Here is a 24,751-nt window from a genome sequence, read left to right on the forward strand (position 1 = left end):
TTCCAGGTCAGGCAAGTACCAATGCAACTTTTCTAAGTTTGTATGTACTTTCTGAATAAATCTTGGACACCAATGGCTGATGAAAACATCTTGAGAAAACCTGGACTATTAAGTCTGAAATCACCAACCCACATTAAGCAAGCGTGGTGATTAATGCTCAATTCTTCTCCGTGTGAGAGGAGGCCTGTGCCCAGCAGTGGGACGATAAAAGGGCTGTAACGGGACACATAACAAAAAAAAAAACTTTAAAATCGATGCTTCCGGCAACAAATGTCGTAAACGCCATTTTGGCGAAAATGAGTTAAGAATGCAGCCCTACTTAATTTTTGGCGCTGCGTCGTTCTAAAAATGTGAAAAAAATATTCGTCTAAAAAAATACTTTTACATCCAAAATTTTTACTAGTATAATCAAAATTTTTTAGAAAAGAGGGTATGTATAACTCATATTGCTTAGAACCGAATAAACGTGCAGGTCGTATAATACAACGTACAAGCAGCTGTCGGTCGTAAAAACATGAAGACATAATTAATGGTAAATACACCCTACAATCATTTTTAAAACGTAAGCTCTGCTGAGAAACAGTTGTCGTAATGTCACTTGGTCTTGGAGAATCTACAATCCACAGATTCACTGTTTATTCACAAAATATTTACATTAATTGAAAAAAAAAAACATATATATATACAACTTAAAACTAATACAGTGCATCAAAAAATTGCTCCTCATCGCTGTCACTGGGTAATGTACCCAAAAGACTGGCGATGCCACATGATTGCCACGTTGGATGGCAATGCTCAACCTCTGTGCGAAGCCTTTAGGTCCCGGGAAGTGTCAACCAGGCGCTGGGAAATATCCCTGGCAAGAAGGTGGGCGCTCGGACCCCACGGCCCTAGAGTTTCAACCCCAAATGGCTCAAACATGTAATCTATATATATAAAAATGAAACCCGATTTCCGTTGTCACGACATAACATGAAAACGGCTTGACCGATTTGGCTGAAAATTAGAGGGGAGGTAACTTAGACCAGGGAGAAGGTTTAAGAATACTTTTTGTCACCATCCGGCTACGGGACGCGAGTGAAACCGCGGGAGAAAGCTTATAAGGTTACTATATTTGCGCCGCTTGAGGTTCCCTGCTTGTGCAGCGGCGGAGCCAGCACAACATGCAGTTCCGGGAAGGTGAGATGGCGCAAGAGTGTCGACACATGTCGCGTCCCACACTAAAGTCCTACCCACCTTCCACGGAAATAGCGACATGCCGTCTGGTCTCTTGCCATCGTCGCGTGCCAAGCCATTTGGTTCGAGTACGGCTGGCACGCCGACGGCAACAAGAGCGCGACGGATCACGTCGTTTATGTTGGCATGTCATGGTATGCGGCCGGCACTCCGGCTGCACGACAGGCCGTGGTGACCGAGGCTGTTGACAGCTTCCCCCCGCAGTGGCAGCAATGAGGAGAGCAGCATGGAGCACCTAGTCGGAGGCAAACGGCGAGTCTGAAGGTGGTGTCATCAAACATGGTGCCTGTGTTTGAGGACACAATTATGTCAATTTGTGTTTTATTTTTTTGCTACAAGTAATGAAAACTCAACTTACAGTCTTAAATTCATTATTTGCTTCAGATATTTCCATGTTTGTTACATACCATCACATCAGGTCGTGGTGTTTACACTCATTTTTATTTCAGTATATGGTTTTTAAAACCAAACCCAGAACTATTGTATTTAAAAACTGGTGCATACTTCTAACTTCCGTTAGACAAATCGTTCTCCATTGATTTGTTAGTGGTCGTAAATACCAACTTCTTGAATCTTCTGGGGTGTATGTCCAAGCTAACTTTTAAAATAAGGCTTTGACATAAATAGCAATAATATATTATGAAACACCAACGTATTTTACGTATTTCTTGTATAGAACACAATTTTACAACTTTTAAAATTAAAAAGATATAAGCCAAAAACGAAATTATTTTTTGTTTTTCGTTGATTACCAAAAGTGCTATTTTGGTGTTTACGACCTTTGTTGTCGGAAGCATCGAAATGACTTTAAGTCCTCTAATCACAGCTCTGATCGGTAACACCAACCTCGTCTTCTATTCTATTAATAGGTTTATATCAAGAGGATATTCATGAATAGTACCCACTGTCATAAAACCTCACACACACCATCGGAAATGGCGCCGGCCTCAAAGAGACGAAAAAGCCATAAAAAATAAGGAAGGAAATTGCAAAAACAAATGGCCTATATCAAGAATTAAGTCGTTAAATCGTGCGATTAATTACTAACATTTCAATACAAAGGGTAACTAATAGGTTTTTGTTGTACCTTAACTAAAACTAGAAAAGTAAGTATGTTTGTCTGTTACGCTTTCATAGTTGAACATTACAATTTAGATGATTTTTTTAATGAGAGCAAGTAGAATTATAAGAACAGTTATTAGCATATTTTTTGGCCTTAATATATGATGTATTTCCCATGAAACGCGAGTGAAACCGCGGGATCCAGTTAGTGAACTACACAATAGGGTTACGTGGATATTGGTGACAAACAAACAAACGACAATAAATTAGCAATTCCGAAGGTTTAGCTTCGGTAAATCACCGCGATACACGCATGCCCCTCAACACCGGACGTTAATGCCTTTTTGTCTTAGACTGTGTTACGTGCTGGATAAGAATGCACTTGAAACTTTTAACTGTAAATAAATTAATAGGGTGTGGTGTATTAAATGTTCTGATTTAATTGAATAAATGCTGAAATAATATGACGATATGACTCCTGCAATTAGTAAAGCCATTCACAAAATAAGAATAAAATCTCATATAAAAGCAAAATTATATATTTCCGTATCAGACTCAATTGTAGTTTCTATTTCTTGAAAATAATCCGGCCTTGTAATTTCGGTATTTCTTTGTTAATTGATAAAAAAATACCTTTACACTCCGTTTCCTTTCAAAGTGTTCTTAGTAAAATAGTCAGGAGAGAATATATAATATCTAGAATTTTTACACTTAATCTAAAAAAATACTATTCCTCCTATTACTTTACTTCACCCCAGTTTTCTTATCCAGTATTTGTCAATCCCCACTCATGAATACACATTTATAGCGAGAAAATGTTAATAGAACAACACAATAGATATCCACTGGCGATACCGGCCGATTGATATCGTTTTGAATAATTATCTCTGCTAGTTATAAAACTGACACAAAGCGTCTATTATTTACAAAACGATTGATACACGAGTGTTATCCGGTGACTTTGTTCGAAAGCTCCAATTACTTAGATTTATTGAAATATCTTAACACATTAATTTTGGTTACATAAAAGGAATTTGTATATTTTGTTAAAAGGGTAAAGTTTAAGGTAAGATAAAAGAGTTATAAGCTAGGATAAGCTACTGGACATATTATGTACATCTATAATACAAATCTATAAGCTTGGACATTGGTAGGTACTAAACTTTTGGTACTAAAAGAATACTTCATCTTTTGGATTACGTTAAGAGTTGAGTATGAAAATTTTAGTAGCTCAGTATAAACTTAATCAAATTAATGAGCTTTCCATCTGTTAATAACCCACAATGTGTATCTTATAAAATACATTACAAAAAGTCCATTGACGCTGCCAAATTCGAAGCAATCTCAATATAATTAAGTACTGAAATGTAACAAACAATCCCACAGTTAAAACATCTATTAACAATCACTAAGATATCGTACCTACGATAAACTACAGTAATTAAGTCAGTTACAATAAGCGCATACATTTATATCAATGTACCATTTATTGGTGTCTAAGTATACTTAGAAAGTACATACAAACTTAGAAAAATTGCATTGGTACTTGCCTGACCCTGGAATCGAACCCACACCCTCATACTCGAAAGGTTGGTTCTTTACCCACTAGGCCACCACGACTTTTTTATACCATTTATTATGGCATTGCAACAACCTTTGATGTTCAGATAGGAACCCATGGTGTATCGGACGGAAACGTGTGTTAATGTCGTGAGATCGATGCTAGAACTAATTATTATTATTTTTCATCTTAAATAGGCTGTTGATGTTATCAATACATCTATGATGATATAATAAAGAAGAAACATTTTTTTTCTGTTTGCGTGTATTCTAAAGGCCTCCAACAGGTACCTATCTGTGGAGATCTAAGGGGGAGGCCTATGTTCAGCAGTGGACGTCCTATGGCTGAGATGATGATGATGAAAGGCTTCAAACTACTGAAGCGATGTAAGAAAATCTTTCACTGTTTGCTACAATTACATAGCTACACTATTCCAGAGTAACACAGGCTCAATGCATAGGCTATATTTTATCCAGGTATGGGCATAAGTTTCCCGGGACGCGAGTGAAACCGCGTGAAAATAGCTAGTCTTAAAAAGACTGTTGATGTTATTATTTATGAGTTAAAGTATAATGTTAAGTCGTTAATGTGTTTATCTGTTTCTGTGAATGCCATCTTAAGGTTCATCTTTGATTGTAATATGCTTTTAAATATCAATGCAATAATGGTGCCCTATGAGAAGTAGAAGATAAAAATATTACTCTTCGTCGACGGTTGGGTAAAAACTCTGAAAGTTACTCTTTACATAACGAACAAAATAAGCTACATACAGATTTAATTGCATCAATCTTCGTATCTTCGGGCTAAAACACTTCGGGCTTCTAAAGAGGAGACTTTTGATTGTAAATTTGAAACTATGGAGGCCAAGATTTCATCAAGAAACATGGTTAGAAGAAGATGTAACAATTGTGTTTTTTCTATTGTAGGTATCCCCCATTTTATGCTGGAAATTTCTCCTAAAATGAACAAAATATTTTTTCTCTTATTTGCGATATCGGCTATGACCCGCGTATTGAAGTAACCGGGCCTCGTATTAAAAATAATGCATTACTTTCCTATGATACACTTGCCCAATAGTCGCCGAGACCAATAGATAATATAGTGACATGTTTCGCACTGTAGGGGGTTTAACATTGACAGCTGTTTTATTTATTTTATGTCTAAAAAGAAGAAAGAAGAGAACAAGAAGTTTTACTATTAAGCACATCTATTTACGTTGCAGAGTCTTTTTTTGTGGCAATAAGCGTGTTAAAAATGAGGTTTATAAAATATTGAATAGCAGGTTACAGACTTATTTCTCGTCGCAAATGCAAACAACAGCGGAATATTGCATCCAACTATATAAAATATCTGAATGGATGGGCGATCGGCGCATACATACAGACCACCAGCGCCGGCACGGTAGCCCGGGGTCGCGGGTTCGATCCCGTGCAGGACGCGCATAAATATTGTTTCGTCTACAACAATCCCGATCATTTTTGTCTTTATTTATTGAAAGCATGCACTACCATTGTCATGAAAGGAACGTGATCTCCTTACATTGTTACTTACGGGAACACAATGTTATAAACTTATTAAGTTTATGAGTTTTGAGGTTAATGTTATTGATAGATAAGTTTTCCTTTAAAATAATTTATTATATTATTTTTTGTTTGATAGAAAAAATATTTATTACTTCTCCCACCTCTTTGTGAAAAAAAAATAATTTCGAATGGCACGTTATACTGCAGGTCCGGGCTGTCATTGAACATCCTTGGCAGTCGTTACGGGTAGTCAGAAGCCAGTAAGTCTGACACCAGTCTCATCAAAGGGTAGGTATCCGATTGCCCGGGTAATTGGGTTGAGGAGGTCAGATAGGCAGTCGCTCTAAAAAGAATCCAAAGATCTAAAATTAAAACAGGTTTTTCATTTAATTCTTTCAATGTCATGGAATCCTTAAGCACAATTTTAGCTATTTTTCACTTAGGGAGAGCAATCATTTAAAATTCTCAGGCACACAATAGGTAGGTAGGCGCAGCTAACGTAAGTTTACTCTCGTATGGAGTGACGGAGTGACAGGCGAGGCGGCTCCTGTGACCGCTCCAATCAATTTGTAGGGCCACAATACGCAATACATCGCGCCAAACTAACTGGCTCACACCGATAGTGGGTTATTCTGTATTAAGTTAGGAGGAAAGTATTTTATAAAGGCGTGGACGTAAAATTTTTTGGTAAACAGGTATGGGGTACATAAGCTACGGGATATAAACAGCCAGATACTGTGGTACAGCAAATCAAATTAAAGAAAATGTAAAGAACATACCTATATCGATAAAGGAATATTAATCCTTTCGTAACAAATCAAATATATTTTATATTTACTCGTAAATGTACTCTTTCCTTATACTGAGCAAAATTTTAATAATTACTTTACTATGATTAATCCGCAACGAAAACTATCTTGACAGCTATTATTAAAAAAACAATGAACTTTAGGTACAAATTCTGATGGAGTTTCAATGCAAGTGCAAAAAAACATTTATATTTTACTCACCACAATTTTTACAAAAAAAATCAAATGAAAAATAGTATCAAACAGAAACCAACAGAACAACAAAGTAGGTTACATTCTCATCATCATCCTCCGAGCCTTTTTCCCAATCATGTTGGGGTCGGCTTCCAGTCTAACCGGATTCAGCTGAGTACCAGTGCTTTACAAGAAGCGACTGCCTATCTGACCTCCTCAACCCAGTTACCCGGGCAACCCGATACCCCTTGGTTAGACTGGTGTCAGACTTACTGGCTTCTGACTACCCGTAACGACTGCCAAGGATGTTCAATGACAGCCGGGACCTACAGTAGGTTACATTCTAAACCGCTTCATATTTTTTTACCCATTTCTTGCAGAATATCCCACCTCACCGGGTGTCTCATACAAGATGCATAGACCGACGCTGCGCAGGAGTCGCTGTGTTGTGCCGCTAATGAACGCAAGTGCTCATTACTGCTGCGTAACGAGACCGCACACATTCGATGCTCGAGTCAACACATTCAATATTTAGATTGATGGTATCGGTGAGCAAGCTGCCACTGAGGAAATTAGTGTTTGGTTTTTGAGAAGAAAAGTATAAATGCGATGTAATTATTTGTAGTGTTAAATCTTTAGCTTGAATTTAGACTTTTTATATATTTATTGTTAAGTGTGCAATAAAGAATAAATAAATAAATGAGCTAACTACCGTTTCTTAAAATAGGTGTAATAAAAACGTTTAATAAAATAAAAATGTAACGAAAGATGTTTTAATATAATTTCAGCAATGATTAAGTATGTATGAAGTCGTGGATTTACCACGAATCATATTCAGGTATAAATATTTTATCCTTATGATTTTTTGTCATTTGAATATCTAACTTCAACAGACAGCTTTTTCCCTACTGTGTTGGATCCTGCTACCAGTCTAATTGATTTCAGTTGATTTACAATTTCGGTTACATTAAGTGACTTTTTATTTGACCTCTTCAACCAAGGTACCTAGGCAATGCGATACCCCCTGGTAAGACTGTTTATTACGATACACAAACTTAGCCTTAAAATTCAAGTAATACTCCGGGAAAACAGCAAAGAGCATCACCTATTCAAAACAAATGACAAACGCTTAAACCTCATAACCATGTTACCATAATTACGAGTAACATAAATAAGACAATATCAGCAGTAAATTAAATTCCAATGAACACTATTATTATCATATATCACGTGGCAGGCAAGGCTTAGCAAAGCCGCAAACTGCAGACTTTTAGTCGGCCGATAGTTTGTTTGGGCTTATGAAACTTTATTCTCAGGCATCAATGGCCCATAGATAAATACCTTAAAAAATAACATATATGTCTTATGTTATATACAAAATCTGTTAGTATACGTATCTTTATCTTTATATAAAAACTTAAATCTAAGTTAGTAACACTTCACTAGGTATGCACTATGTTACTGTGTGGTCCTGTAGCCCTTGTCCAGTCAGTATGAAGATGAATGGTAGTACGCACATTACAAAGATCAGATACGTATCCGATCTCAGACCGAGTGAAAATTTTTGAAATAAAAAATCTTACAAAAAAATATGTTTGCCAAACACCTGGTCAACTGTCGGCCGACTGTTAAGTTGCCAGTCTGCGGGTACTCTTTGACTTATGGCGGATAAATATTATAATTTGCGTTACTACGTACTAGCCATAAGATTCACTTACGCTTACGTCTAAATTTCAATGGAGTGGAGCTGGTATTTTGTGATATTCTATGATATTGGTTGTGAATAGTTGGTGAGGGCGTTTTTGAAAATATATGTATATAGGTCTTTGTAATTTGGCGAACAAATCTTAATTAATTTTATAAATGTGTAATCTTTCTGTACGTCTACCGAGCTCGTGTGCCTAAACTATTCCACCGATTTAAACTTAATTTGGTTTACGTACAGGGTATCAGAAAAATAAATTGTTGAATTTAGACCGTCTTGAGTATATTTTATTATTAAATTTTTCTCGCACAAAAACTTTAGTACCTAACTCAATTATTTTTTTTCATGGAACTAAAAGTAGGTTTTATGTTCGCCATACTTTTTTCCCGTATATTTCAATAAGAATACAACTCGTTGATGCGAAGGAGGTGCTTACGTTGCATAATATCAGTAATTTGTTCTTATCAACTAGTTCCAGGGAAGAATCGGGATATGACCTCTGTCAGCGATAAATAAAATTACGGCCCAGCGTGTTTCAAATCATATAGTTTTCTTTTTCTTTTTAGATCGTTAGATTTGAAAGAAAATACTTACTGCATAAACTAAGATATGTTATTTTTTTATCATTATATTGAACGAGTAGGTACAAATGTCCATTTCTGGAGAAAGTAGGAAATCATGATTAATAATTTTCTGTTCCTTATTGGAATAGGTATAATTGATTATATAAAAATATACGTACATACCTATACTTGATCTTTATAAAAAAAAAACAGTCTGCTATTGTCATTGCAAAAAAACTGCAATTCAAACTTACAGTTACCCAAAACAATACCAGAAAAAATACAAAATCTCATATGATAAAATTCTCGGAGAGCGCAGGATTGTTTCCGAACATAATCGATATAAATGCCCATTTCTCTGAGGATTTTAATTTTCTATTTGCTGTTGGAATATAATTGTTTATACTGAAATATTGACAATAAAATGCCTATAGTTGATCATAATTGAAGAAATCCCTCTAAGTACTTGTATGTAGCTTAAAAAAATGCAAAACAAACCTACAGTTACCCAAAAAATACAATTAAGGTACAAAATCTCATATGATAAAATTCCCGGGGAGCGCAGCATTGTTTCCGAACATATTCGATATAAAAACGCTATTGTAATACTTAGGAAAAGGAAAGTGGTGTCGGCGTAACGCGAGGCTACCCCGGACGCGCGGCTATACGATTCATATGTGTAGGGATGCGCACGAGTCGATAAAGGGAGGGTTTGTTACGGTTGATTTTGATTGGTGTTAATGGAGTGAGAGTTTTTTGTATTTTTTGGTTTGGTTGTACAAAAAAAAACACATCATAATAAAAAATTACACGTAGGTATTGGTTCAAAATGTGGGTGAAAGGGTGTCATAATTATTTCGAACTTCATAATTCTTCTCGACTTTGTGTTTTCTTGTTTCGAAGAGTTTTTATGAGAAATAAAAAAAAAAACAATCCTTTGTTTTTAAACAACACCAGGTTTCTGAGACAAATTGCAAAGCCGATCATCTTATTCTCTACATGTAATTAAGTAATCGTAAACTTACCTATTAAAACGTACATACTAAACTCAAGTAAAATTTTAATAGTCAGTTAAAATGACCACGAACGAATGAAACAAAGTCGTGGTGGCCTAGTGGGCAAAGAACCAACCTCTCGAGTAAGAGGGCGCGGGTTCGATTCCAGGTCAGGCAAGTACCAATGCAACTTTTCTAAGTTTGTATGTACTTTCTAAATATACCTTAGACACCAATGACTGTGTTTCGGACGGCACGTTAAACTGTAGGTCCCGGCTGTCATTGAACATCCTTGGCAGTCGTTACGGGTAGTCAGCCAGTAAGCCAGTAAGTCTGACACCAGTCTAATCAAGGGGTATCGGGTTGCCCGGGTAACTGGGTTGAGGAGGTCAGATAGGCAGTCGCTTCTTGTAAAGCATTGGTACTCAGCTGAATCCGGTTAGACTGGAAGCCGACCCCAACATAGTTTGGGAAAAGGCTCGGAGGATGATGAAAATGACCACTTTACACATTTTATTCATAAAACCCAAGGCTCCCAGCCCTACGCATCTCATATGTTTTATTGTACGCTCAGCAATGTGCGTGGAATACTCCGTGCGCGATAAAACAATCCAGTGAGCGCGTGCCTTACAATGCCACCGAAGCAATGCGTTTTGACTGAGATTACCCGATTACTTTGCCCAGATTGGATTCAAACATGGAGAACAAAATCACTAGTGGAGGTGCCATAACGAAGTCTGCGGGATTGTTCGAAAGATTTGCGAAGGAGCCCTGGTACATAAAAGGCCTACGAATTAACATGATCTGTTTTAATCTGTAAGAGTCTGACACTCCCTCACACTGCTAACCCACAGCGGGAGGAGTCATTTGATGATTACCCATAAAAAAGTGCCATAACGAAAAATCTCCAAAGAAAGTAGCGCACCAAAATGCTGGTGAGCGGGGACGAGGAACGTTACTGTTTCCACCCTTATAGGCCTTCTCTTGACTCTACCATTTTTCGTAATACCAAAAATAGTTTAACAGACGTCTCGAAGAAACCAACGCCTCGTTAGTTCACTCGTAAAATTATCAGGCACAAATACACACAAATTTAACCTAGTAGAAGGCGCCTGACTTACCTACATTATGGTAGCTCCGTTATATTTCTTTCCTCCGTGGATTGAAATATAATTCAGTAAGCATGTAAGTGTGGTAGAAAATGTAAAATTGATGGATGCTATTCTTCTATGATTCAGACGGCTCGTTTGAGAATAAATGAAGAATTTTATACTGGAAGTGGGCTTTTGTTTTGTTCTTTTAGGCGATTATCACACTGCCCCGCATGATGCAGCGTAGTGCGTGGATGCGTTTTTTTCCGTTGTATGGTAATATCTCCGTTTGTATGGAAAACACGCATAGTCCAACACACTGAAAATGCATCCACGCGCGTTCATGCGGATCACGCACATACATGCGGAGAAACACGCACCCCCGCGCGTAGGTGCGGGGCGAGACGCAAGGTATGGCACACTGAATCCCGCAATGCCGCGCGTGATTTTGAATGGGCGTGACGTGTATATTTGAAAATGGAACTCGCTGTGCGTGAATTTACAAAACGCACCTACGCGCGTGAGTGCGTGAAAAACCCGCACGATGATGCAGATCTGCACTCCCGCAGGAACGCGCGTAGGTGCGTCGACACGCAAGATGCAGCGTGATGCGGGGCAGTGTGAAGATCACCTTATCCAGTTGTTTTTGATGAGAAAGGTTCATTTTTGCCATGCTTTCAATAAAAAAAAATGCTGAAGCAAAAGGTGTATGCTACTAAATCAAAGGTAGAGCAAAGTAAAGTAAGTAAGGTATTATATAAAGATTAAAATCATCTCATCATCATAACTCCTATATGTATATAACAATAGTTAGGCAATCGATAGTTTGTATAATTTATCTGTGAAGGCTTGTAATTAGCAATCTGACTATGTAGTTTAAGTTAAAATACGATAATGTTATTAGTCTGTAAGCCTTCTCTAAGAACAATAAAAAAAAAATTCTTGAAGTAAACCTACCAGAAACGTTGAATAAGCTCATAGTTGAACTATTGCTTACCATGGCTAGAGACCCGATAAGGTCGAATGTAACTCTCCGCCGATTTTGCACGGTCAACATCTTTCCGTTCCCTTCGAACTTTTTTCAAAAACAAAACCAGAGACCAGCTGCCAAGCCGATCCACTTATTCCTTACTTATATAAAGGTATTCTAAAAATCCTTCATAGAGTTTTTGTGAAGCTTTGTAAAGCATTCTACTCTATCTCAATTGACCATCCTTTTTATAGTTCGGACTCACCACTTTTGATAGGCCTCCAATAACAGTATATTTACCCGCCGTGGGACATACCTTGTTCGGCGCAAGGGGGGGATCGGAGGTCAAGTTATTCTGGTCAGCTTTCAAACACGGATTGGACGCATCGTATCAATTTAGTTGAAAACGCGAAGGTATTTTAAGAATGTCGGAAGTGAACCCTTTACAACAGAAGATTGATGGCAGACGGTTGTGTTTAGTGACGTACTTATTGATTGTATTTAGAACAATGTTTTGAGATAACATAAATCTTTGGTCTGGTTACAAGTGCTACTGCTTAACATGCGTGTAGTATTGGATATGATCCAAATTTTACGTTCATTTTATAGAATTTGTTTTTAAGCATTTCTTTGTATCGTAATTGGAATCTTCGTGTAATTTTAAAATGAAATTTTCAGAGTTTTAATGCTCTATCAACCACTAGTATATTCCTTGGAAATAGTAAAGTGAAGAAGAGTAAAGGATTTTTTCGAGGCGGTTTTGTAGGTACTTTCGAAGCTTCTGCAGTTTAAAGAATAAACTCTTTTTATTATATCAAGTATAGATAAGAACATGCTAATCCTAAATACGGATTTTTAAAATAGCTCAGTGCCAATCATAGCCTCACCGGTAACAATGTTATAGAAGTTTTTAACTAAGTTTCGAAATATGACAAAAGTAAATTTATACATCATCAAATGAATGCTTTGAACTCGCGTGGTAAAATATTATTGCTTGATAGTATTCGATAGTCAGTTAAATAGTCAGTTGAAAATTAACTCAAACCTGAATGAAAATACAGGTATTATTTAACGATCCAATCAGGCACACCGCTTACTAAAGCAAACAGACAGGAAAATTAACTCAATTAATGCTCGTCTTAATAAAAACCGCCTACATTATGTCGCCATGAAATTAATTAAGATGGCGAACATAGCTGGCACCTACTGGACTGTGACAGTCACGTGCTTCGAGCGCCTGACATGCCAACTGAATTCCGACCAATTAGATACGAGAAAAAGTTTTGAGACGAAAATATAAAAGTTTCACTAACTTAAGTTTATCACTTTTATGTTTTCGCCTTGAAACTTTTTCATACTTTTTTATAGATTTATCATTTCGTCAACTGGTCCCGAATCAAAATCTTGACGTGCCCAGTTGACGAAATGAAAAATTTATTAATTTGGAGTTTCACCAACTGCACACGCGTGTGTCCAGTTAACGACTAACCCGAATTTTCACTCCTTATTGAAGAACAGTGTTGCTTCATTAGGTAGGATTCTGTTTGTTTTGTTTTTTTTTTTTTTTTATTGGAATAGATTAGTTTGGATTTGGATATGAATGAAATTTCCAAAAATGGAATGATAAGAGTCTTACATATAATTAAGTTAAGCATACCTATTTATTAGACCAAAAACGCATTGCTTGAATAATTTTAAATAACGTCTTATAGTAAGTTCAACTCAGTCTTGCACGCGGCCTTATGTGTGGGTAACCCTTGTACATACACAGTGACTTTGTGTGCGTGACAAGAGGTACAGTCGGGTACAAATACAGTTATTTAGGGGTTACGGCTGTTTAAAGAAAAGCAGTTATTACGTAATTTAATGTTTATTTATTTATAATGATTCTGAATCGCTACTTGAAAAATCAAATGATGAATTTTCGGATTCGCTACTCTCACCGAGGTAAATTATAAATTTTGACTCCATGTCAAAATGTCTATAGTATTTTTCTTTTTTCTTTTGTACATGTCGACAAGTATTACCCAACATCCCTTCATCAATATGACTTAAACGTTCATTTATGAGTTTCATTATTTCCGTCTTATTTTGGTCGACATTATGCGAAGCAATATTATTTTTTAAAATTCCCCACACATTTTGTTTACATTATTATACTAGATTATACGTCTTTTTACATTCTTAGTCCACACTTTTATTTATTGTCCGCGTACCCCAAGATCTAGAAAATATGTATGGAGTATTTAATTCATCTTAGATATTTCACCTCATTTATTTCTTAGATACTGTCAACGTCAATTTGAAAAAACTTATGAGAAAATAATGAAAAACTGTAAAATGTAATAATAAAAAGCTTTGAATGTTGTTTCATTTTTTGAAACGCTACCTGACTCCTTAAACATTTTCTCCGTGAAGAACTAGACATTTTCGTAAACGACTGTACCCATAACAAAAAGCGATAAGAACACGTCATGCTCGGACGACGTCACTGTCACACGAATGAAAGTTGTATATTTACAAGCCGACGCACACATAGGGCCGCGCGCAAATCTGAGTTGAACTATCTATACCACCTTTACAACGACAGTGACAGTCACGTGCTTCGGACGCCTGGCATGCCAACTAAATTCCGACCAATTAGATACGAGAGAAAAAGTTTCAAGTAAAAAGTTTGAATTCTTACTCCTCAATGATGGGTAATGTTGCTTCATTAGGTAGGATTTTGTTTTTCTTGTTTTTTTTTTTTGAAAATGGAATGGATTGGCTTGCTTATAAGAGATATAAGTGAATCATTGTTTTTAAAAATGGAATTGAGACATTCATTTTATTTTTCAAACAATTTATCTGAATAATGTGAGATTGTTTACTTGACATTGCATAGTACCTGTAAAGGTCGGTTACCTTATCTGTAAGTATATTACATACTAAAGTTCACATTTCGATATGTTTTTGTAACTCTAACTTACTTTCTCTAGCAGTTTCACCGCCGCACCGGGCCCTGTAAAATCTATATTTTATCAGTATTCGGGAAGTCGTTACCGCGGGATGCGGGTGAAACCGCGGAAAACAGCCTAATTATGTTACATTTTTAATTTTTAAAGGAACGCTTCAGAAATGATTCTATAACAGGCCACTTAAACAACTCAGACCTACCAATTACGTCACAAACACGAGTCCGCATTTTCCACAGTCACATAACCCGACCTTTACCACTAGTGAGTACTCCACTTTTCCTAGTAAACTATTACGATTACGCTGACATTCAATCAGCGATGATATGGCTTGCTAAAGGGCCTGAGAATCCTTTGGTTATTATTATTTATTTATAATAGGTATATCCTCCGAGCCTTTTTTCCCAACTATGTTTTTGGTCGGCTTCCAGTCTAACCGGATGTAGCTGAGTACCAGGGCTTTACAAGGAGCGACTGTCCTATCTGACCCCCTCAACCCACTTACCCGGGCAACCCAATACCCCTTGATTAGACTGGTGTCAGACTTACTGGCTTCTGACTACCCGTAACGACTGCCAAGGATGTTCACTGCCAGCCTGGACCTACAGTTTGTATTAAAACCACTCAGATGTTCCAATTACTTTAGAAATAGTTCCTAATCTAAATCCCCAGATTGAACCTCGGTTACATAACCCAACCTTTACCATTACCTGTTACTCCATTTTTCCCAGTAAACTTCGATCTGTTTCGCCGTAAATCTCCACTACACGAGGCTACAAATTACGCGAATATCGGCGGTGATATGGCTCGGTATCGGTTGCCATGGCAACGGGCGTGAGAAACCCTCGGTCAATGGTGCCCGATGACCTTTAGTGGTCAATTGTGTATGGGATGTGCCTTTTTTGTGTTGTGTTTTCTAATGTCTGTGGGTTAGGGCCTTTTGGTGTATTGGGTTTACTGTTTGATTAAATAAATAAAAACTACTTCTGTGATAATTGTTAGACAAATTATAACTATATGTATTTATTTACTAGCTATATGTATTTATTATTTACTATATTGTGTAGTAAAGTAACTATTGGTTTCAGTCTTATTTTATTTATCTAATTTTCAAAAGCAAATTTAACACTTTAAACATCATAAGTTTGTTAACCATTTCTCATCTTATTAAGTTGTTATCTTTTATTAATGAAGAAAAAACAAAAAGTTTGTTATAAAAGAAAATCTTAATTACACTCAGGAATCTATTTCGTTTTAGATAGTAGGTGCATATAATTTGTATGATAACAATGTATGATATTCTCAAATTTCTCCAATAAACTATCGGAAATTGAACTAAATAAGTATCGTTTTACGTTTGTAACATTATTTCCTTTCAGTTTCTTTTTTCCATTGGATTTGAAATACTTACGTTAGAACAAAAGAATCCCGCTGTACATAGTTTCCGCAGTAAGCTAAAGGTAGTGAGCATTCCTAGGAGTAAGTAAAAGATCAGTTATCTGTTACTACAAAGTGTGAATCCAGAACTTTCTAACACTTGCCTTACCGTAGTTCGTTTAACTTTGAATTCTTCTATTTATTTCAAGCTAAAGTACAATAAATTAAATTGTAAGCTTAAAATTACACATGCAATTTTGTGTCTGCCCAGAATTGTAAGAATTGTAAACTGTAAATACAAAATACTCAAAAACTATTGACATTTTCACATATTTTTTTTGCACTTTTATCGGGATTTATCTAATGATATCAAATACCTAATTTATGTTGATTTTGGAAATAAATAATAAAATACATTGAGATAATAAGTATATTATAATGTATTTTTAGTCAATTTATTTTGCCAGTTATAACGTATTCTATTTACCTACAATGTTCATTATAAAGTAAATAGGCTTCTCTATAAAAACCCCAGATTTTATTCACAACTTTTTTCACATCAATTTACTTGTATAGAGAACTTATTAATGTTTTTACCTATATATCAACAACTGCCACCATTTACCGGAACTTGAGGTCAATGACATATTATTTTAAACTTGATCTATATTTCACAAAAAACTAAACAATTCGTCCAAAAAACGCAATTGATTACATCTCTTTCTATAAATAGGTCCCATAATAATTCAACAAGCTAGAAAGAGATGGATATAGTTTGTCAGTGTGTCGCCGCAATGGGCCGGCTTTCGCGTTGAACCGTGACGACCGTTCACTTCGCAGCGGAGTTGACAAACGTGGCGGAATAAGAAACCTATTGTCGTCTCTTTCACACAGTATTTTTTTACGTCGACTGTTGACAGTCATGTGTGACGTAACGCTCGTAAAATCATCAAGGCTATATATTATCAGGGTGATAATTTTACACATGGTGTGAAGTTTTTGACAGCCATCAAATTTATTGACCACTGAAATTGAGTTTATTGGTGTTTTTTGTCACGATTATTGCAGTATTAGGTATTATTTTTAGTTTTTGTTGAAGTTTATGTTAAATGGTGTTTTTATGTTAAATATTGTAGGCGACACCTAAGATATAAAATAATATTTTACCAAAAGTGGTTTTTGATGATTTAAATATTGTATATTGTGCGTTGATGTCTTTTGTTCTATAGAAGCTTTTAGCTTCGAGCTTTAGAATTAACAAACTTAGCGAGCTTTTGAATGTATTTCAGTTAGGAATAAGTATTCATGCTTAGAGAATTAATTAGACATTGGTTAAAAAGTAAGTTTTTAGAGAGTGAATGCCCATCCATTAAATTAATTAGCACCTTTGTCAAGGACGATAACGGTACAGGAATTAAAAAGTAAATATTGCGAAATATGTTGAAATGCAGATAAGTAGATTAACTAAAAATAATAGGTAAACGCAAGGTAAATAGTTTTGCTATGCAAGTGTGCTGTTTACTGAAGCCAATATCAAAACATTTTATGCTCAAATGTTAATTTAGTCGTTTAAAACAGTTAGGTTAATTCCTAAATACCTTTCTTCTTTTATTTTGGAGAATCAACTAGCTACGTAAACAACAAGTACCTAATAGGTGACCGTAAAAAGGATGACTTATTAAAAAAGAAATGAGTTAATCTTGAAACCGTATTCATAAAACAAAGCCTTTATTCTCAAAGAGGTTCTATCAAAGCTAAACACTATAGACAAGCTGATAGTGAAAGTAACATCTCTATCGAAGAAGCCTTTGTCACGGCCTTTACCTAGATATTATCATCAACTAGTCTGATAACTACACTAAACAGTCGCCTTTATCCATCAAAAACATAGTTTCAGAAAAACTTTACACTTTTTCAATATAGTAAGAAGTAGTATAAATAACTCTAATTTACACATATAAGTCTGAAAGTCGAACATACAAAACTTAATGAAAAATAATGTTACCACTTAAAGTAACAAATGATCAACAAATCGATAAAACGCATTTGAGCCGAACACGTGGCCGTTTGAACGTAACACACCTAACACAATTCATTTTCATTGACACAAGTACTTCGAAACTACACAAAAAGCCTTCGCTCGATTCACTACGGCCCATAGATGCATAGAATAATCCCATCTTAAAAAAAAAATAACCACTCAAACGTCAGAATTAAAAAAAAAAAAAAAAAAGAAAAGTTGGGTCATCAGTCAGTGATGATGCTTTGGACCGTTAGGCCGTCAACACACGATCTACATATCGGAACACTTCGTCCTTTCCGTGAGAAAATCTTTTAGAATCGACAGTTCTAATGCATCCTCGGAGGCTGTGAGCGGAGGTTTCGTAGGTCGAAAAGCGCGCGAACTCAGTGTGGCGCCGATGCCCGTGCGCACAGCACGCTCACACGACTGCGCGTGCGCACCACGCGACCTGTCAACCAGTTCCGACTTCCTCGGAACACTGGCATATTGACTTTCAAAAATGGAACGGATGACTCTCGACCTCTTTGCTGTTGATTTGACTTAACTTTTTTTTCTATTCCAATTTTAAATTTAAAAGGGTGAAGTGACATTTATATTTTGAGGTTCTATTGCAGAGGTTTATATGTATAAATATTTACACAGAGTGTTCTGAATTCAGTGCTAAACATTTCCTAAGGTCCGCTTGTTTTGTTCAGTGGTGCCAAGGGCGTGAATTTTGACTGGTTTCAAGTGTGAACTGTAGGTAGTTGTGGACAGTACAGTTAGCTGAAAATTGTGTGTTTCATTTGTTACCTGACTTATTTATATTGCTTGGAATATACTCCTGTTGCATAAGGATTACTCATTCATTACAACTCGGTAAGATATCCTTTTGCTATTTTTGTTTAAATTAAGCGGATAATTGGCTGTACAGCTGAATATCTCAGCAGAAATGTTTTTTTTTTCAGTTTTCAGCCAACTTTTTTTCATCTACCTACATCTACTGTTTTACTTCGTCGATAATTAGGTACTCAACTAAATACTTGTGTAATCTTCATACTTGATAATATTGCTACAATATTGTAATAATTTTCAAGTTATTCCAAGTTTCAACATTATTTCATGTTTCCACAATCCCTGTTTTCAAGTATCATGAAAAACCAAAAGACATTCATGGAAAAATGAAAAACTTGAGATTATATTTGTCATATCCTTTCAGCGCAAAATATCTAAACGAAAAGTTTTTGCGGCCAATCCGGAGCTACTTTTTGAGCAAAAACTCTTCAAATCATTCTATATACCTATTGTTACCTACTTGAGATGCTTTGAAGTTTAATGTCTACTACATTGTTTATTTAAAAAGTTAAGTTAACACTTTTACTTTCTACGCGGTCGTTTCTTTATTATCACTCATACACTCATAACCCCATTCTGTTCTTTCCGTCCCAGTTGTTGTATGTTTTGAATGAAAAAAGTTCATGTGAGTTTTATCATTATCATCATCGTTATGTTTCGCCTCACATCTGACTAAAGTCACACATCCTCCGAGCCCTTTACCCAACTATGTTGGGGTCGGCTTCCAGTCTAACCGTATGAAGCTAAGTACCAGTGCTTTACAAGCACTCTCTCTATCTATCTGACTGAAGTATTTTTCTATAATTCGACATGTGTGATGTGATGATGAGTTCTTCCATGTTTCAGGCACGTTGTAGGCACATTTTGTAGGCATGTTCAAATGTTCTGTCCCGGCTGTCATCATCATGTTCTGTCCCGGCTGTCATCATCATGACAATCAGTCTTACAGTATAGTGTCGAGTTAACCTGGTAACTGGGTTGAAGAGGTCAGATAGAATTAGAAAAATGCTAGGTAGATGATACTACCAGATTTACTTATCAGAACTGATTGTTTAGCTGTAATCCTTTCTTCTTGGAAAGCCTTTTGATATTATGTTTTTTTACCTTTCAATGTATTAACTAAATCATTCCTTTTCTTGAAGCATCTTACACTTCATACTTACTATCACAACTAGCTGTTCCCCTCAATCGACCAAGCCCCGGAAAATCTAAACGCCTCCCGCGACAGTAAAAAGTAGCGCGTGTTCTTTATCAGGCTGTAAACTATCTCTTTAACAAACTTCATAAAATCACTTCTGTAGTTTTAGCGTAGAAGCGCAACAGCCGGAAAGACGATGATACTTTTGGCATTTATAATATTAAGTAACGATAGCATAGCATAGTGTCATATATATCACAGTACCTACTTGGTTTTCTTAATTTTTACAGTTGTTCAAACCCTTCTTTGAAAAGTTAAATGTTCTTATAGCTAGACTAGGTCAAGGCTCTCTTTTGTAAGCGTCTTAACTTTATGCTTGTCATGACGTCTGTCGCATTTGTTTGGTCTTGTTGTTCTGGAATAATCATCCTTTGTTCATCTAGTGCCCAAGTTTTATGGTTCAAGTAGTTATTCCAAGTTTTGCCAGAATCATTAAGGAATAGCCCAATAACTTTTCAAAGTTTAAAAAGATCCATGATAACATCAGCCCTCGTTTAATTATACGGTTACAATGCATCCTGAGTATAGTAGCCGGCATATAACTTGGCAAGGATTTGGGACTTTTAATAAGTGTGAGCTCGCTCATAGTGCACTAAATTATACAAAAAAGTGGTCCCTGTTATTGCTTGTGCATTATTCTGTGGTTATTGACATCATTTATTGGCGATTATGTCTGCTTGAAAAAAATAGGACCTGTTTTAATCTCACGATTCTTGCCAAGTTACGTGCCGGGAACTATACGCAGGGTTAATTTAAATCCTAACAATGACATACCGCTTAAGAAACAATTTCCAATTGATTGCAGTATTATTTCATACTAAGTTTTTTGGCGAAAGAGTTTACTTTACACATAGTTTTCAAATATTTTTCCCTTCCTTACCATTTTGGCATCACAATAATTTACTGATTGCAGACCACTTAACCTGTTCACTATAAAAGCCGTGAAAGGACGTCAAACGTTAATTTGACATAGCGCAAAAATCTCTGTCACTTTCAAAGTTAAGTTGTTTTTATTTGTTTGATATTGTTTCAAACCAATTAGTCGTTTTTGTTTGACAACTAAGGTGACATTTAGAATACCCAATGTCGGCCTTAATATATCTGTTCTGTAAATGGCTTATTTATCGCAAGTTTTTGTAAATATTTAGCTCCAGAATTCCACTTACTGCACTCATGATTAATGGCTAAATATATATAAAAAAAAAACTGATCTGACATCTCAAAAACCACAACAGATAAGTGTTTGACGATCTATATATTATTAGTAATTTGTCATAAGTCATAACCTTTACCCGACCCGGACTTACAGTCCCATACTGTATGCGCTTTACACTGGGAGGTAATTCTGGGTAGGTCTTAAAATCGTCATAAAGTAAAAACTACCAGAAGACGCAGACATAAGGCAGATCTAAAACACATTTTTGTCTTTAACATACTTCTCATTTTAAATATTCAACATGCTTTTCAAGTAGATACATTATTTTAATAATTAAGTATCCGTACAAATGAAATTTCATTGATTCATTTCTGTCAAGCATTTACCTATTTAAGGCATTTTGTATGTAATAAGTAAACTCGTTTCATATAGGTATAGACAAATACAGGCATAGACACACCAATTCATACCACGGGGTCTCGGGTTGCCCGTATAATTGGGTTGAGGAGGTCAGCCAAATGTAAAACTGGTACTCAGCTGCATCCGTTTGGACTGGAAACCGACCCCAACATACTTGAGAAAAGTCTAGGCGGATGATGTCAATTCAACTGCAATAAGTTGTAACTATAGTGTAAGTCAGAAATTCATTTTAACCTAACCCTTTAAAAATATCAATTGCCATATTATATTCCCTGACAAACATTAAACGAAATCTGTCATCAAAATAACAGAACCTTTAGACACATTAAGCAATTATTACACGGAGCCATAGTACCCAAAACGACCACAGACCAATTTACTGACAGCATTTACAATGTTTTTACACCATAGAGGATAATGGGGACCTACCCATCTAATTGAGATAAAAAACCCATAGGTAGGTATAGCAACCACAATAGCTATAGGTATAGCAAAGAATAATACAAGTCTATTCATTTGTTTTTTGTGTCTATGTTATTTAATAGGTCAAACAAATGACGCGTCTACTCGTTTTGTTGGTCTGTCTTTTTTGTTTTTTATTTTCATTTGTTGTAAAATTTTGAATTGAGAATATGATGATTACTATACTAATTCTTTTGTTTTCTTGATTGTAGTAAGTGAGATAGATTGAAACATTCCGAAACCATTTTCCTATATAAAGTTGCATCGTGTCGCTAGTATGTTTATTTCAGTGACCTATCTATGTCCCATAATGAGCTGATACTGAAGATTATAGCCGTCCTTTAATATATCATTATTTTCTTTTTAATACACATCTGAAACTATTGAGGAAGTTATAAAATTCTACACAGTTGCCTTTCGCAAAGAACTTACAACGTTATAGCTTAATTAAGCTAAAAAACTTATAGATCATCCCATAATTATTGCCAAAAACATCTTCACTATAAGAAATTAACTATGTTTGATATAAAACATTTTACGATTATAACTTATTTATTTTATTACAGTGTCATTAACTTGTTGAGTTAACCATGTACATCATTAATATATATTCTAATAAAGTTGTAAAACCTATCGCTTCTATATAAAACAAATATCATTTTGGAAACCGGTTAAAATACGGTTTCTTTAGAGTACCCGCAGAACACAAACTTTTAGTCGGCCGATAGTTTATTTGGGCTCATAAATCAGTATAAAGATGAATGGTATTACGCACATTACAAAGATCAGGTATTTAGCGGGCATCAGACTTACTGTTAAAAAAGTCAAATAAGTCGTGGTGGCCTAGAAAGAACCAACCTCTCGAGTATGCGGGTGTGGGTTCGATTCCTGGCCAAGCAAGTACCAATGTAACTTTTCTCAGTTTGTATGTACTTTCTAAGTAATCTTAGAAACCAATGGCTGATAAAAAGGTGAAGGAAAACATTTTGAGGAAACCTGGACTATAAAGTCTGAAATCACCAACCGGCATTGAGCAAGCGTGGTGATTAATGCTCAATCCTTCTCCGGGTGAGAGGAGGCCTGTGCCCAGCAGTGGGACGATAAAAAGGCTGTAACAGTAACAGACTGACTGAAAACTTTGACTAAAATCAAGATTTTCTTTAAAAAAAACTTTCGGCCGACAGTTTAGTCTAAAGTGTGCGGGTGTTCTTAATCTTATCTTTATTTTGAAAACTTAAGTGTTTAGAAGATTTGTGGGAAATTAAGTCATTGATATCGAATAAGTACTGTTTAATATTTAAAGAGCATTAGCGGCTGATTGATTTAAATGTTTATTGAGTTTTAGTGCTTATAAAATCGATTTGTGTTTATTGATCGGCTAGACGGAAATGTTCGTCTGAATTTCAACGATCGATTTTTGGATTGATCGATTTTTTGTTTCTTTGCACTTATGTTTAGCGAGCATCTGGAGTGAATGAGTAATGCATCGCTTAGTTTAAATTGAAATTATTTCACTGGCAGTTATATTTATCAAATATGTAGTGAATTTTGCCTAATTGAGGGGCAATCCCTAAAAACATACAGCGTGTCTAACAGTAGTTTAATGTAAAAAAATCTAATTTCCGATTGAAAAATCTAATTCTCGACAATTCAAACTGACTCATTTATTTAAAAAGCAGCGCATTGCTCAACTTAAACCACTAAAACAAATGACATTCGCCTGTCACATTAACTTAGCTCAAACATAAGGTAACAGGCCTTCTATTTTTAAAACATAACTTAAACCTCATTTGAACCGCGCCTATGTGAAACAATTACTTTTGACCTACACAAAATTGCACACACATTCTTAGAATCACACCAAATATATTTTTAACTATAAGAGTAGGTACACACTGCAAACTTTTAGTCGGCCTTTAGTTTGTTTGGGTTCGTAAATCAGTATGAAGATGAATGGTAGTGCGCACATTACAAAGATCAGGAATTTAGCTGCATCAGACCGTCTGAAAACTTTGATTTGCAAGCAAGATTTGCTTTAAAAATATTTTTGCCTACTGTTGGGTCAATTGTCGGCCGACTATTTAGTCTGCAGTTTGTAATTAATGAGTCACATTTGTTACAAAAACTCATATAATGTTGAACAATATGTCTTATTGGAAATATGACGTTTAGGAATGGGAGCACTTGCATTACAAGGTTAACAATCGGTTTTTAATGTCAGCCACTAAAATGTGGCATGACGTGTAGAAGATGAAAAAAACGTCTACTATAGCTAAGATGACGCTTCGACGATTTGGACTGAATTGGTCACCATAGATGTTGGTACTCTGGAAGTGGTATATTTTTGTGGCAACTGTGGTGTATTTTCTGGTTGCATTTTAGCAGCTATTACCAGAAAGCCTTTATTATTACTGATAGTTTAGCAATTAACCGTTTCTACAAAAATATATAAACCATTTATTATAAACGTTTTTCCATCTATAAAAATAAAATACACGCACTATTGAATCACACAAAATAAACCTATTTTTTACAAGCAATTGCATGAGCAAATCGGGAAAAGCCTAACCTAATTAATATAATTTACAGTTTGCTATTTGAAAAATACCAATGAAAAATATAGGTAAGTTTTATATCG

The 24,751-nt window shown here is 35.6% G+C and overlaps 1 protein-coding gene across 1 annotated transcript in view; it reads left to right on the plus strand.

The window, feature by feature from the left end:
* Positions 1–18,436: 18,436 nt before the first annotated feature.
* Positions 18,437–24,751, plus strand: part of LOC124640534 (neuronal PAS domain-containing protein 4B) — a 127,782-nt gene continuing 121,467 nt past the window's right edge. Inside the window, exon 1 of the mRNA XM_047178314.1 lies at positions 18,437–18,901. The gene's annotated coding sequence lies outside the window, so the exon portion shown is untranslated. The remainder of the gene's footprint in view (positions 18,902–24,751) is intronic.

This window comes from Helicoverpa zea, chromosome 21, assembly GCF_022581195.2.
Source record: "Helicoverpa zea isolate HzStark_Cry1AcR chromosome 21, ilHelZeax1.1, whole genome shotgun sequence".
In the NCBI taxonomy this organism is placed as follows: Eukaryota; Metazoa; Arthropoda; class Insecta; order Lepidoptera; family Noctuidae; genus Helicoverpa; species Helicoverpa zea.